Source organism: Pan paniscus, chromosome 4 (genome assembly GCF_029289425.2).
Source record: "Pan paniscus chromosome 4, NHGRI_mPanPan1-v2.0_pri, whole genome shotgun sequence".
NCBI classification, from domain to species: Eukaryota; Metazoa; Chordata; class Mammalia; order Primates; family Hominidae; genus Pan; species Pan paniscus.
The window spans coordinates 120107917-120121903 of record NC_073253.2 but is presented as its reverse complement, the minus strand read 5'-3'; the positions used below and the strand labels follow the sequence as shown (position 1 = coordinate 120121903).

General features: G+C 41.7%; 1 pseudogene; it reads left to right on the top strand.

Moving 5' to 3' along the window:
• The first annotated feature begins 12195 nt into the window (after positions 1 to 12195).
• On the top strand, positions 12196 to 13429 carry LOC100981150 (large ribosomal subunit protein eL28-like; annotated as a pseudogene).
• Positions 13430 to 13987: the final 558 nt, after the last annotated feature.

The following is a 13987-nucleotide window of genomic DNA, read 5'->3' as shown; positions in this document are numbered from 1 at the left end:
CAATAGAGTCCCCTAAGACATGGTTCTTCAGCTTTGATTGTTTCACCAAAGATCTTCATGCAGTTTTTATCATTTCCACACTACCATACTTGCTAGGCGGGGGGCCCTCAAATAGAGCCAGATTAATTTTAGTTAACTGTTATTCTAGCTCTCCTTTCTAACTATTATTGCAAATCTTTGAGCCCCATGCAAAGCCCACGACTTAACTCTGTGTATCCCCAGGGTTGTCTCTGAAGTGGTTATAAACAAGACTTAGTATCAAACAAACAAGGGTAGTAATTAGATTCTTAGCCACATAGCTGTGATCTTAAGCGTACGATTTCCTGACCTCCTCTAGTGGATGGAGTAGTATTTCCCCAAAATCCTTGTCCATCCTGAACCTCAGAATGTGATCTAATTTGGAAAAAGGGTCTTTGCAGATATAATTAAGAAAATGATTGGCTGGGCTTGGTGGCCTCACACCTGTAATCCCAGCACTTTGGGAGGCCAAGGTGGGCGGATCACGAGGTCAAGAGATCAAGACCATCCTGGCTAACACAGTGAAACCCCGTCTCTACTAAAAATACAAAAAATTAGCCAGGCATGGTGACGGGGGCCTGTAGTCCCAGCTACTCGGGAGATTGAGGCAGGAGAATGGTGTGAACCCAGGAGGCAGCGCTTGCAGTGAGCCCAGATCACACCACAGCACTCTAGCCTGGGAGACAGAGTGAGACCCTGTCTCAAAAAAAAAAAAAAAAAAAAAACATCAACCCGGGAGGCAAAACTTGCAGTGAGCCGAGATCATGCCACTGCACTCCAGCCTGGGCGACAGAGCGAGACTCCATCTCAAAAAAAAAAAAAAAGACCAAGATGAGCTCATACTGGATTAGAGTTGGCCTTCAGCTAATGAAAGTGTTTTGGGAGAGACAGAGTAGAAGGCATAGAGACACAGGAAAGAAGGCCACATGAAAACAGAGGCACACGGCAAGGAACACAAGGAGCCACCATAAACTGGAATAAGCAAGGAAGGATTCTCTTCTAGGGCCGTTGAAGGGCGAATGGCCCTGCTGACACCTTGATTTTAGACTTCTGGCCTCCAGAACTATGAGAGAATTTTACCTACCTCATCAAAGTGTTGTGTAAATTAAATGAGACAATGCACGTGAAGGGTGTGTTAGTCTGTTCTCATGCTGCTAATAAAGACATACCTGAGACTAGGTAATTTATAAAGAGAAAGGATTTAATGAATTCACAGTTTCACATGGCTGAGGAGGCCTCACAATCATGGCAGAAGGTGAAGGAGGGGCAAAGGCATGTCTTACACGGCGGCAGGCAAGAGAGCCTGTGCAGGGGAAGTCACCTTTATAAAACCATCAGATCTCATGAGATTTATTCGCTATCATGAGAACAGCATAGGAAAGACCCACTCCCATGATTCAATTACCTCCCACCTGATCCCTCCCACAACATATGGGGATTATGGCAGCTACAGTCAAGGTGAGATTTGGGTGGGGACACAGCCAAACCATATCAAAGGGCCTGGTACAAGAGGAGGTCCAAGTCTCCACTTAGTCACTCACTAGCAATGGTAGGGAACATTACTCAATTTCTATGTGCCTCCCTTATCTTAAGGATAAAAAACAGGGATAATAATTTTCACCTACCTTCACTGAACAGTTTTTGTGATGATCAAATGAATTCACAGACATGAACATTCCTAGCATATGAGAAACATTCAAGAAATGTGGAGATCTGTGCTCTTCCTTCCCCATGTCCCTCAAACTACTGGGGATGGTAAAGTAGTGGGAGAGAAATAAGAAAATCAGGACATTGTTTTTTTCAATAAGAATGGCCAGATGCCCCCTGGCAACTCCAAAAGAAAATTCTGCTTGTATCTTTGAGTTGATGTCTAGATCTCATTACATTGTTACCCTCTAAATATAATTTTCAGAAGTACTGATATTGACATCACTAAGCCAAAACAATGTCTATGTAAATAGAATTGATAAAATCGTATCAGCAATTCTATAGGTTCAACCATTCCAGATCTGTTTCCCTCCCTCCCTCCCTTCTTTCTTTCCTTTTTGTCAATGCTTCTTCCCATCCACTTTCTCTCCATATTATTACAGTGTTCTGATGTCGTGGTTGGGAATAATTCTAAAAAGAGAGCCACCCCAGCCTGCTCAGGGTGATTCATCATACTTTAAGCTTGACATGTCAGAGAGTACTATAAATGTGTGTTCCTGGGCACTGTGGCAGGTTTCACTAAGAGCTGAGACATATTACTTAAGAGAAAACAGAGAAAATATGCAGCATAAAAACAAGTAGCGGGTATTTGCGAACAATTAAATCAATTGCAATGATCCACAAGACCAGGTTGGTGACTATAACCAGGGCTATAATTTCATATGTGGCGACCACAAGACCACCAAAGTATGGTAGGGGAATCAAGTCAGGGAAATATTTGATGGGAACCAGCCATTTATTCAGTGACCTTGTATTTACCAGAGTTGCCTGGGAGAGAAGCAGCCAGGCGTTATCACTGGCTTCCAAGGGCCTGAGGAGAAGGGCAGAACTACCCAGGAATGGAAGCCACAAGCAGCCCAAAGCTAGAAGGCCGTCGCCATGACACTGACCACTTGCTCAGTAAAGAGACCACTGGAGAAGACTGCAAAAGTCAGAAAAACTTGCCAGGGATAGGGCAAAGAGCTGATGAGGTTTAAGTTGTAGAGAATATATGACTCTGGAGTCTTACAGTCCTTGGTGTAAATCTGGCTCTGACACATATTTGAGTGGCCTTGAGAACATTATTTATTTAAGCTTCAGTTGCCCCCAAACATAAAGTGGAGATAAAAGTTACTTACCTTGCAGACTTGTTGTAAGACTTAACTGAAGTTATACATGAAAACGCCCTGAGATGTAAAACTAGGAAAAAAATGGATTTTCCCCTCCCTCCCTCCCTTCCTTCCCCTGAATTCCTATAAAATCAGTTCCCCAAGGTAAGAAGAAAGAACTTTTATATTCTGCATGAAATAATCTATTTCTTGATCCTTTAGCATCAGGATTCAAATGGTCCTTTACTTAATTAAAGCTAGGAAGTGGACATTGGAAATTTCTTTTACAATTTCCAATTTAGATTTCTAAAATGGGTGACTGACTGTACATTAGCTTCCTCTCCACTTGTCACTAGTAAAGTATCCCCTTACTGTGAACAAGAGCTATACAGATATATACACATAAACTTCAATGCTTCTAAATGCTAATTTGTGATGGGCCAAGAGTAGGCAGAGAAGAGATGATAAAAATGGCAGATTAGTAGTCACTAAGTTATCAGGGTGAGTGGAGGTCATAAAACTGAAAAAAAAAAAAAAAAAAACCATAAAAACAAGGTAAATTGCCAAGAAGCTAATGAAAGATACCTGAAAGCAGGGAATGAATTAAGACCTTGAGTGAGGGATTTAGACTTAAATAAGACGGATTACTGAGGTGGATTTCAGCTTCAAGTAACAGAAAACTAAGCTCAGAATTGTTTAAACAATAGATTTATTGGCTCATCTATCAGAAAGTCCAGATATAGTGAGGGCTTCAGCATTGTTGGATGCCATCGTTCAATACATCGACCTGGGTCTGGGTTCTATTAGTCTGTTCACTCTGCCTTCAGAGTGAAAGCCCAGTACTAAAGTCCACTCCACGTTAATCACAGAATGGCCACAGTACCAGTCAGAGTTCTGGTGCTTTCTTGTTCACATTTGGTGGGAGGGAGGAACTAGATCCTCATAGTTTCAGAAACTTCCTACAAATCTGTCAGCATCTTATATTTTCTGGAACTGGATCATATACCCATTCCTAAAGAGAAAAGGACTTATCCCTCAATCAATCCACCTCACCCATAGGCCATGTGGGAGTCAGCTTCCCTTGAAGTATTTGGGCTATGTCAGAGGTCTTAGGTACCTGAACAAAACCAGGTAGTGTTAGGAAAAAAGTATAGATTGATCCAGGGTAGGTCATCTACCTTTTACACTACAGAATATTAGCAAGGTAAACATTACACTTCCATTTACTTCAGCCTCCTAAGTTTTCCAATGTGATGGCAATGTCATACAATGAAGTATTGGTAAAGTCATATCTAGTGATTTTTCTTACATCCCAAGTCATAAGTTTGTTTTGTTTTAGTGTTGTTTTGTCTTGACTATATTAAACTGCCTCTTAAGCAAGTACCACAAAACCTTTTCACCCTAACAAGTGCACATAATAAGGGTTCTCCAATTCTAAAGTCTGATACTCAGTGAGTCCCCAGACCCACGCATCTTATACTGTGCCCACCAGCATGAGGTCCAGGAATTCTGCCACACCATCAAAGTCAGTGGTTCTTAATCTGATTGGGCAATAGGATCACCCAGGGAACTTACCAGAAGTACCCATGCCAGAGGACATTGACCCAGTGGGAATGAGGGGAGGTTTGGGCATCTGTATGTTTTTTAATCCCAGTTGAAAGAGAGTTAGAGACTGGAAAACTGAAGTTTGGATGGGAGAGAGCATTAATTCACTGTATACTTTTTTGTGTGGATTGAATTTTTTTCATTATGTATCTATATTATTCTCTTCCCTTCGTTTTTCTTTTCTTTATTAAGGTCTTCAGTGTTTCTGAAGTGCAGACAATGAGAACTATTAATCTATATGGTCAAATATCAATCTTTAGGTTGAATAGAGCCAAAAGTGTTTAGAATTGGTTGTCAGAGTGATATTTAAATATACTGACTTTTTTCTTTTTGTAGAGATAGGGGGTGGGGGGCATCTTACTGTGTTGCCCACACTGGTCTCAAACTCATGGTCTCAGGCAATCCTCCTACCTAGGCCTCCCAGAGTGCTGGGATTACAGGTGTGAGACACCGCACCCAGCCCATATTGCCTTTTTAATGAAAACCCTGAGGCCAACAAATTGGTCGGTGCTAACACCTGACTCAGATTCTTGGACTCATTTTTTGGGATTTCTGGACAGACCACAGAGTCTGGAATATGTCCCAGTTTTTGAAATGAAAGAACATAGATGACCAGATCATTTTGTTGATAGACAAAGAAAATTCCGGAGAACCTTGTTTGGCTTCCCCTTGAAAGAAGAAACGATGAAATTATTTGTAACTGAAATCAGCTCCGTGCTGTTTGCCATCAGTCCTCCCACACGTATGCCTCAGTGACAGACAGAGACCAGAGTAAGATTGCTCTGTTTACTTTAAGATGTCTTTGTAGAGGTACTTCTCAAAGTCTCTTCTAAGTGATCAGAGGCACTGCCCCTCTTTGAATTACAGCTCTAAGAAGCAGGAATCAGTAACTAGATGTTTTAAAACCCCTTTCACTAGCAATTTAAAGAGATTAGAAGTTTCATGGAGAAAGATGTGCTTGGAAATCATTAAAACGGTAGACATTGTTTTCAGAAAGAAACATCCTTCGGTCACACTTTTGTAGCTAGTTATGGTCTGATGGAAATCAATCACAAAGAAAATTCAGTGTAGCCTAATGGTCATTTTCACAAGAGTAGACCAGACCACTTGTGGCACAGCAGTTACTATCTTTTTTATTTGTATTTCACATAGGATATTTTTAAACCTGCATATAAATTGTCTGACAAATCTCTATGTCTACCATATCTGGGGAATTGTTCCTCCTATGAGCCCAAAGCCATAGCTTGGCCTTAACTGACTAAAAACATTTTAGGTGCAAATTGCTGCTCCCTCCCTCTGTATATCAACATTGCATTTTCTTCTACAGGGGTTTCCTATCCTTATAACACCTGGAGAAATAGATGTTCCTCAGCAGCCCTGACTTCAGAGGAAAAGCTTATCTGTTTGCAAGATGGAAATGCTAGGCAACTCTCCAGAGGAAGAGCTCAGAGGCTGTCTCATCCATGGAATTCATGCAGTATAAGTGACTTAGTCTGAGAAAACATTTATCTGAGCCATTGGCACCAAATCTCCCATTGCTCCTTTAAAGTACCTCAGCCTTAGTTTGGGCCTGTGGCCTGGAGGTACATCCAAGATGGACCAAAAGATCCAGATTAGTTCCAGGCAGTGACAAGAGAGGCTGGAAGAAGGGAGGCCAACCGTTTCCTAAGGCTGTTTCCCCACAAAGCATTGATAAGAAGAAAGCCAAATTTTCTTTCTTTTTTTTTTTTTTTTTGAGACGGAGTCTCGCTCTGTCGCCCAGGCTGGAGTGCAGTGGCTTGATCTCGGCTTACTGCAAGCTCCGCCTCCTGGATTCACGCCATTCTCCTGCCTCAGCCTCCCGAGAAGCTGGGACTACGGGCACCCGCCACCACGCCTGGCTAATTTTTTGTATTTTTAGTAGAGACAGGGTTTCACCGTGTTAGCCAGGATGGTCTCAATCTCCTGACCTCGTGAGCCGCCCGCCTCAGCCTCCCAAAGTGCTGGGATTACAGGTGTGAGCCACTGCGCCCGGCCAAGAAAGCCAAATTTTCTGTTTTCCAATTTTTTTTCTGTTCCCATCCATCTCCCTAGGCTTTAAATTTCCAAATATATCAAATATGATTTTTTTTTGGATGGAGTCTCCCTCTTCACCCAGGCTGGAGTGCAGTGATGCGATCTCGGCTCACTGCAACCTCAGCCTCCCAGGTTCAAGTGATTCTCCTGCCTCAGCCTCCCGAGAAGCTGGGATTACAGGTGCGCACCACCATGCCAGTCTAAATTTTGTATTTTTAGTAGAGACAGAGTTTCATCATGTTGACCAGGCTAGTTTCAAACTCCTGGCTTGCAGTGATCCACCTCAGCCTCCCAAAGTGCTGGGATTACAGGCGTGAGCCACTGCGCCTGGCCTCAAATGTGATCATTCTTAAAAGCAAACCAAGTTCTATAGAATATATATATTTTTTAGGTGAAACTTGATATTTCGTGTTCTACGCTGCTTTACAAATTGAAAAATATCTTTTCTTTAGTTCAAAGAAAGGGAGAGAACTAACAGTTGAATTCCTATTGTGATTTATTGTAGATACATGTTGGATTTTATGTCATCTCATTTAATCCTTGTAACTATTCTGCAAAATAGTTACATTGTATAACTTAATCCCCAGAGAGTGTCTACTGTGTACTTTCTCTGTTCTAGGGACTTTTACAGGGGTTAGAGACTTTGTGATCCCACCAGGAACTCATTCTGGTGGGGAAGATAGCATATGAATGACTAATTACAATAGAAACAGTAAAGTCCCATAATACGTAGATGAACAGAAGGGTATTCGAGCATACATTTTAAATTTAAATTTCTTTAATGTGTGCACCAATCAAAATGGTAGGCTTACCCCAAAAAACAAATTCTGAGGCTGTTGCAAAAGACTCCAATATTTTGACACAAAAAGCTTTCTAGAAACAGATGGGTAACTAACTAGTAACATAGGTACCTCTTTATCTTTTTTTCTGTAAGGGAACTCTGGAAAGGTTTCTAACTACTCTTTTCCTCTAACAAAGTTACTTATTTCTAACAAAGTTTTTTTTTATTATTTTTATGTTTTGAGACAGGGTCTCACTGTGTGTCACTGAGTGCACTGGAGTGCAGTGGCATGATCGTAGCTCACTGCAGCTTTGAACTCTTGGGCTCACAAGATCCTCCTGCCTCGGCCTCATGAGTAGCTAGCACTACAGGCATGTGCCACCATACACGGCTAATTTTTTTATTATTATTATTTGTAGAGGTGAGGTCTCATCATGTTGCTCAGGCTCATCTCAAACTCCTGGCCTTAAGTATTCCTCCCAAGTCAGCCTCCCAAACTGTTAGGATTACAGTTGTGAGCCACTGCACCTGGCCTAATTTCTAATGATAGTATTTGCCAGTAAAATAACTTAAAACAGGCTGAGTGCAATAGCTCATGTCTGTAATCCTGGCACTTTGGGAGGCCAAGGCAGGTGGATCACTTGAGGTCAGCAGTTCAAGACCAGCCTGGCCAACATGGTGAAATCCTGTCTCTACTAAAAATACAAAAAATTAGCTGGGCATGGTGGTACACACCTGCAATCCCAGTTACTCGGGAGGCTGAGGCAGGAGAATAGCTTGCACACAGGAGGCAGAGGTTGCAGTGAGCTGAGATCACACCACTGCACTCCAACCTAGGCAACAGAACGAGACTTTCTCTCAAAAAAAAAAATTAAAATATTTTAAAGAGACTTTACCTATTCATTCATACCCTTACACAATTTTAAAAATATTTTAATGTGGCTTACACAAATATATACAATAGCACAGAATAAATGAAAATAGTAGCAAAATGACTATATCTGTGTATCTTTCTGTATCAATTTCCTCTCAATATCAATTTCCTATTCCCCACAAATAGCTATTTCCTCTCTCCTGGTTTCAATTCTTTGTGGCTATCTGGAAAGCTCTGGTTTCCTCTGGAACTGATCAGTGCCTTGCTCTAGCCCCAGACTGCCCTGGCTTGTCTCCATGTGGGGTCTGCGTCACCTCCTCCACAAGCACAATTCAGTCTCCAAATGACTTAGGCAAGAACTTTTGTCTTAAACAAATCTGTTTATCAGAGAGCCATTGGATCATATGTTATAGAAGCCTCAACAAACAGGATATTCCGTCTCAAATTGATGGCCTCTTGGCAAACACAAGAATGCCTCCCAGGGAAGCATATGATTCTCAGGAACACCACGGCACGTCATCAGCCTCAGTCACTGAAGGAAACAGGTTAGACATCTGCTCACTGGCACTTCCTGGTTGAAGTACAACAATTAGTGTCTTTTTTGAATATGTGCAGCTTTGGGATTATTAATTTCAGCATGAGAAATCATTAGTATTCTTAATTTAAAGAGAAAACCTTTGGACAGGAGTCTGCGGCTATCAATCAATACTAAAGATTTTCTCTGAATTATGATGTTTTTACCTGACTCTGAAAATGGATTTTTTTTCCCTTTTCATTTTTGAGCTTTTGAATTTGACTTAGCATACGGACTCTGTCAGGTTCCTGTGGTGAATTGATAATGAAATTAGGAGAGACAGGGTCCATTGACTTAGAAGACCTGTGCCATTAGTTAAGTCTTCCCTCTGTTTCTGCAACTGGCTTGACACCCACTTAGTCACCTGGGTTTTGGCACTTGCCTCTGACACTAACACTTGAGAGAGCAGAGCTCAGAATGGAGATGAGGAGGTAGCACAGTAAATAGGCGTTATCAAAAAAAGACAGAGGTGAAAATCAATACCTCCATTAACATCTAGAAGCAGACTTTTCAAAGAACATTTATATGTTTAGCTGACAGTAATGTACCAAGAAGACTAGTTCCTTTATAGGTCACAAAGTATGTAACTATACCTATGGTGTTATTTATTTTTCTTCCCATTTGGCTAAGAAGTATCATCAATAGGATTTAAAACTAAAAATAAACAAAAAACTCTGCCCAGCAAAAATATTCAAATAAAGGGTACAATTTTCAACAAAGTAGATACAACAAAATTCTAGTAATATACATCAAAATTATTAATAATGTACAGTAAAATAGCTATTCTCTTGAAATTTGTCATAAGGCTTTGACGTACACGTATATCTTTTTTATAAGGTTATTATTTTTGTGACGCACATGACTTGAGATACCTGTATTGCAATGAACTGTATGTTTCTGGTTTTGTTTTTTTTGGCATTGTGTTACTGTTGTTATCCTAACTGTCATCTTCAAATATAGGTTTAATTCCTGGTTTTCACATTCCTTAGCTCTGTGACTGTCAGAAGTCAACTTATATCATGCTCAGTTTCCCTATGTGTTACAGTAGTATTAGGAGAAATAAGTGATAGGTGTGTGTAAATGCCTAGCACAGTGCCTGGCACAAAATAAAGTCTCAGTAGATGGTAGTCCCCCACCTCCCCACCCCACCCCTCATTGCTTTCTCTTCCTCCCATGTTGGTCCCCTTGCCTCCTCTGCTTTGCCATCTCCTTCTCTACACCATCAAAGGAACACCTCTGGGCAAAGGAGACCACATTCATTTATGTCGGATAACACATTGACCTGGCGGCCTTCATTCCAGTGTAAAGAGGCTGGGTACCTCCCCTGTAGCTGTCATCCTTGCTTCTTGGTATTCTTTGCTAGTGCCTGTGCACAGGAGCCAAAGCTTGGTGTGACCAACTATCATCACTAAGCAGTGTAGGATTTGGGACCCGTCTCACCTCCAGGAACAGAAGTTGGAGCAAATAAATAGATGTAGTCTGTCAACTTGAACTTTGCAGGACACTCTGAACTTGAGTCCGATCTTCAAGAAAGAACAGGTTTAGAACAAAGAAATGCTGAGAACCTTGGGAGAAAGTAAGAGAGCCTTAAAATCCATCTGAGCAAAAGATAGACAGGCTGAGCAGTATCTGACACACATCCTAGACTATGGAAAGGCACATTTCAAAAAGTTAAAAGAAAATATATGTTTGGTCCCATGGCCAGAGGGTTTTCTAGAAGAGTATAAATAGGTCCAGAAGGACTAGAAAATTAAATTCTAACTATATAATAAAAATTAGCCAGATAAGGAAGAAAAACTAAAGAAATCAATATGGTTGCTTGGGAACTCTCCTTGGAGCTCAGATATTAAAAGGCATGTTTCAAAGATCAAAGAACTTGTAGCCCAGAACAAAAGCAATGCAATAGCACAAACCTAGAAGAATAGTGTCATATAGAATAAAGTGAAAAATAAGCACAATTTTGCTGAATAAAAGGTTAAAAAATGACTTTTACTAATGTGTACAGAGTAAGAACAACAAGGAACTGTTAGCCACATTTCTAAGAGATTATGATGTAATGGTAATGAGACAAAGAGAAAATAGAATGTCTTAACTCCATTTTGCTTCTGTCTTTTCCACTAGAAGAATGACCTTCAGACTGAAAATGCAGATGTGGCTGACAACTGCAGACAAAAAGTGTTCTCTATCAGGCAGGGAGCCCCAGGGTGATTTTCCATAGGCGAGTGCCAGCAGTGTGAAGAAAACTGGAAGCCGGAAGCTGGGCAACTACTGTGATGGCCCACACAAGAAATAAGGACACAGTGAGGCAGTCCAGAGGAACAGAGCAAAGGAGGCACAGGGGAGAGGCGCTGAGAGGGCAGAAATGACAGAATAACCCACTGCAAAGGCTCTAGAAAAGCACTGGATGTGCTGCTTAAGGTGAACTTACAGAAGGAAAGGATTCCACACATCTTTTGTGGAAGCAGAAAGCAAATAGGATGGGGAAGGGGAGAGCAACCACATGAGTCTATTCATGGAGACAGAAAGTGGAGCTGTGTTGGAGACATAGTGAGAATCCGGGTTCATCAGAGTCACAGGTTATTTTCAGGGAAATAGCTGGCTATAAAGGGGCCTTGGAGGAAGGTATAAACACTATGTCTGAAGGGTTTACTACCTGTCAGAAAGTCTCGAATGAGTGCTCCACACCTGGTGAGGATCCAGAGATGAATTAAAAACAAAACAAAACAAAAAAACCACACACCTGTAGAGCTATTCATTTGCCTCCTCATTCTAGGGATACCATGTAATCTGAATATAGAGCTGAAATCTGAAGGAATCAAGAGTTTTGTGAATTTTGTTTTGTTTTGTTTTGTGTGGGATTGATTAGTTAACAGTGAAACTGTTGAAAACTGTGGATAGAGCCACCCCTCCCGTCCCTGTGAAAGGCAGGGAATCTGGATTAATTCTTCAATTTCAGGGTATTAATGCCAGTAAAGAAAGCCTTGTGGTACTACCAGAGCTGATGCTGAGGCTTCCTAAGGCCGACTGGGGGGTCAGGAGAAGGAAGTGACATATGGGCTGAGAACTTCAGACGAGTAGCGCTTAGCCTGAAGAAATACTCTGCATGTTTGGAGTGTGAAAATTGTATTCAGACCCGGGTGCCTCACTTTAAAGAAAAATGTTGCCAAACTGAACTCTGCCAGATGAGGAATCAAAGATGGCTAGCTAGGAGTTAACTGACATAGCAGGAAATCTGGTTATCAATTCTGTGTAGCCTTAGAGGAAGAATGTCATCCAATTCTGAGGCAATGTAGCATCAAGGTCAAGCTCAGAAGCTCTAGACCCAAATATGAGGGTTAAAATTCCGGCCCTACTATGAATTACATTACCTTTTATGTATAATAACATTAATAATAATAATTGCATAGAATTGTTGGGAGGATGAAATGAATTAATACACATCAAGCGCCTAAAACAGTGCCCGGAACATAGCAGTCACACAATGCATGTTGGTTATTATTAATATTATTATCCAGTGAATAGTTATAATAAAACAGATAGATATATATTGTTATATTAAAGAATGTTTCGGAATTCAAATCGTTGAACAAAGTAATCTGTGTTACCTTTTAAATTGCCCCTGAGGCCGCTGCGAGAGAAGCCGCCGCCATGTCTGCGCATCTGCAATGGATGGTCGTGCGGAACTGCTCCAGTTTCCTGATCAAGAGGAAGAAGTAGACAGACAGCACAGAGCCCAATAACTTGAAGGCCCGCAACTCCTTCGCTAAAAAGGGCTGATTCACCGCAAGACTGTGGGCGTGGAGCCTGCAGCCGACAGCAGAGGTGTGGTGGTCATGAAGCGGAGATCCAGCCAGCGGAAGCCTGCCACCTCCTATGTGCGGACCACCATCAACAAGAATGCTCGCGCCACGCTCAGCAGCATCAGACACACGATACTGAAGAACAAGTATGCCCTGACCTGCGCATGGCTGCCATCCGCAGGGCCAGCGCCCTGCACAGCCGGAAGCCTGTAATGGTGAACAGGAAGCGGACCCGCCCCACCAAGAGCTCCTGAGCCCCTGCCCCGAAAGCAATAAAAAGTCAGCTGGCTTTCTCAAAAAAAATTATAATAATAAAATAAAAAATTTAAAAAGTTAAAATGTTTAACCAGAGATTTGAGGATCATCTGGAAGAAGCAAGGAGGAGCTGCTGCCTGCTTTCAGTAGACAGATGAACTGGCTGAGTCTAGTTTTTCTGACTTTCGGAGTATATACATACATGTGTATATATATGTATGTGTATATATGTGTGTGTGTGTGTGTGTGTGTGTGTGTGTGTGTGTATAGTGACAGGGTCTCGCTCTGTTGCCCAGTTTTCAGTGCATGATCATAGCTCACTGTAACTTCGACCTCCTGAACTCAAGTAATCCTCCTACCTCAGCCTACTGAGTCGCTAGGACTACAGTTGTGGCCACCACGCCTAGCTAATTTTTTATTTTTTATTTTTATTTTTTGTAGAGGCATGATCTTTCTATGTTGCCCAGGTTGGTCTCAAGCGCCTGGTTTGAAGCGATCCTCCCACCTCAGCCTCCCAAAGTGGTGGGATTACAGGCATGAGCTACCATGCCCAAGCCCCATAAGCCCATAATTTCATGTATAAACATGGATATTTCAGGCCTGGCGCCGTGGCTCACTCCAGTAATCTCAGCACTTTGGGAGGCCGAGGCAGGCGGATCACCTGAGGTCGGGAGTTCGAGACCAGCCTGATCAACATGGAGAAACCCCGTCTCTACTAAAAATACAAATTTAGCTGGGCATGGTGGCGCATGCCTGTAATCCCAGCTACTTGAGAGGCTGAGGCAGGAGAATCGCTTGAAACCAGGAGGCGGAGGTTGTGGTGAGCCAAGATTGTGCCATTGCACTCCAGCCTGGGCAACAAGAGCGAAACTCCGTATCAAAAAAAAAAAAGATATTTCAAGTGCTCTTCATTTTAACTAATAGATGTATCACTGGTAGTAAAGTATTTATTAAATGTCCTGTGAAACTTTCCTTGTCAGGAGGAAATATCTATTTTATAGATTCCCAAAGCCATAGATCTTAAATTAGGACATAGCTGTGTATTTCAATTTGTGTTGAGTCCAATCCTAGGGAAAGCTATGGGTTCGGTCTATAAGGCAGAAATAAGAATACAGACTTGTTCATAGGAATTCATTCCAAAATGTGAAATAAAGGAGTTTTAATCTACTGTCGAAACTGACACAAACATTTCTTACACATTTCTTTGTCATTAGTGAACTAATTGTACTT